This window comes from Myotis lucifugus, unplaced genomic scaffold, assembly GCF_000147115.1.
Source record: "Myotis lucifugus unplaced genomic scaffold, Myoluc2.0 scaffold_216, whole genome shotgun sequence".
In the NCBI taxonomy this organism is placed as follows: Eukaryota; Metazoa; Chordata; class Mammalia; order Chiroptera; family Vespertilionidae; genus Myotis; species Myotis lucifugus.
This window is the reverse complement of record NW_005871264.1, coordinates 46,321-49,122: the sequence shown is the minus strand read 5'-3', so window position 1 is coordinate 49,122 and position 2,802 is coordinate 46,321.

Sequence of the window (2,802 nt, the reverse complement as noted above, 5' to 3'; positions counted from 1 at the left end):
AGTTCTAATAGTTTTTTTGGTAGAATCTTTAGGATTCTTTATACACAGTGTCATGTCAGCTGCAAATAATGGCAGTTTTACTTCTTCCTTTCCAATTTGAATATCTTTTATTCTTTATCTTGTCCTATTACTGTGGTTAGGACTTCCAATAGTATCTGATATAATAAAAGAGAAACATGCAAATTAACCGTTCCTCCACTATGCTCAAGCCACACCCACCAGCCAATCAGGAGTGAGTAAGCAAATTAACCCAACTAAGATGGTGGCAACCATGGAGCTGGAGCAAGCAGGAGGCTTGGGTTGCGCAGGAGACTTGGGTTGCTCCCGGCGATGGAGGAAGTCAAGCTTTCTGCCTGCCCTGGCCGGCCCTGGGCTCCACTCAAGGCTACAAAGTTTCAATTATAGAAGATAAATAAATCCCAGAGAAAAAAAAAGAAAAAAAGGAGAGGCTGGGAGTTTGGGTCGCCAGGGGGTGTGGCCAGCCTGAAAACGGCCATCAGCCCCTCATCCAGGCTGGCCAGGCACCCCAGCGGGACTCCCCCACCCTGAAGGGGCTGTGGGCAGCCTGAAAACAGCCCTCAGCCCCTCACCCAGGCTGGCCACAACCCCATGGGGTGAGGGTTCCACTGGGGGGCTTGGTCAGCCTGCAAACAGCCATCAGCCCCTCACCCAGGCTGGCCAGATACCACAGTAGGGACCCTCACCCTGAAGGGTGAGCGGCACGCCTGAAAGAATGGCATTGACTGTCCACTATGACACACACTGACCACCAGGGGGCCAGATGCTCAATGCAGGAGCTGCTCCCTGGTGGTCAGTGCGCTCCCACAGTGGGAGCTCTGCTCAGCCACAAGCCAGGCTGCCAGCTGCCAGCACAGCAGTGGTGGCGGGAGCCTCTCCCGCCTCCTCAGCAGTGCTAAGGATGTCCGACTGCAGCTTAGGCCTGCTCCCCGTTGGCAAGTGGACATCCCTCGAGGGCTCCCGGGCTGCCAGAGGGATTTCTGACTGCCAGCTTAGGCCCGATCCCCCAGGGAGCAGGCCTAAGTCAGCAGGTAGACATCCCCCGAGGGATCCCAGACTGTGAGAGGGCACAGGCTGGGCTGAGGGACCCCCTTCCTGAATAAAAGTGATAAAGTGGCCATCCTTATCGTGTTCCTGATCTGAAGGAAAACACTTTTAGCTTTCTGAAGGAGTAAGATGTTAGCATTTTGACATATAAGGCCTTTATTATGTTAAGGTATGGTCTCTCTATTTCTACTTTGCTGAGATTTTTAAATCATAAATAGATGCTGAATTTTGTCAAATGTTTTTTCTGCACCTATTGATATTATTTATGATTTTTATCCTTCACTTTGTTTATATGGCATATCACTAATATTGAACTAACCTTGCATTCCAGAAATAAATCCCTCTTGATCCTGGTGTATAATTTTTAAAAAAATGTATTGCTGAGCCCTAGCCAGTTTGGCTCAGTGGATAGAGGGTAGGCCTGTGGACCTAAGGGTCCCAGTTTTAATTCTGATCAAGGGCAGGTACTTCAGTTGCAGGCTTCTCCATGGCCCCGGCCTTGGTCACGGCTCATGCAGGCGGCAACCAATCCTGTTTCTCTCACATTGATATTTCTCTCTCTCTCTAAAAAATCAATGGAAAAATATCCCTGGGTGAGGATTAAAAAAAGAAAGAAAAATGTATTACTAAATTTAGTATGCTAATATTTTGTTGAGGATTTTTGCATCTATGTTCATCAGGGATATTGGCCTACAATTTTATTTTATTTTTTTTTTGTAATGTCTGTCTGGTTTTGAAATCAGGGTAATGATGACCTCATAAAATGATCTTTGGAGCATTCCTTTTTTTAAAAAAAATAGTTTGAGAAGGATAGCTGTTAATTCTTCTTTAAGTGTTTGGTAAAATTTATCTGTGAGGCCATTCAGTCCAGACCTTTTCCTTGTTGGGAGTGTTTTTATTCTATTTCATTGGTAGAATTTTCTTGATTCAGTGTTGATTCAGTTGTGAATAAGTTATACTAGCCATTATAATTTTCTTTCCTGTTTTCTGTATAGTCAGATTTTTATATCTAGGTTATGTGACCCTAATAAATGAATTGGGGGATAGTCCCCCTTTTTCTATACTCTAGACTACTTTGTATGAAATTGTGATTACTTTCTCTTTGGATGTTTGGTAGGCTGAAAATCATCTGGGTCTGGATTTTTTTTTTATTACTAATTCATTTACTAGTTATAGGTCAATTTTCTTTCCTTTTTCTTTTTATGTAGTGTTCATAAGATGCAGTTTTCCAAGAATTTGACCATTATACTAAAATTTTAAAATTTATTGGCATAAAATTGTTCATATCATCTTTGCCTGCACCATCCATATAATTCTGTCTACTGTCCCATTCTGATTTTTCATCAAGATCCATTATCCCTTCCCTTCCAAGTCCAGAGTCAGAACAGGCAATGGAAATTAGGTCACCTCAAGCCTCCTGCTCTCAAGGCTAGGGAGAGGCAAGGTCTCTACGGCCCCTAAGGAGCCCCAAACCAGGAAGATGAAGGAATGGGTTAATAAGCAACCCCTGCAGTTCATTCCCTTAGCGCCTCCCCCCGCCCTCCACCCCCGCCCCCCCCACCAGAATGGGGCAAAGGGAGCTGGAAGCGGAGGGACTTCCGGGAGGGCGGAGGAGGCGGAGGTATGTCCGGGGATTGTGGGGGGGCCGGGGCCTTCTAAAAAGCCCCGCCTGCCCCCACTGGATTTTTTATTTTGGCGAAAGCAGGAGCAAGAGGTGTGGAAATAAATAAGGAAGGG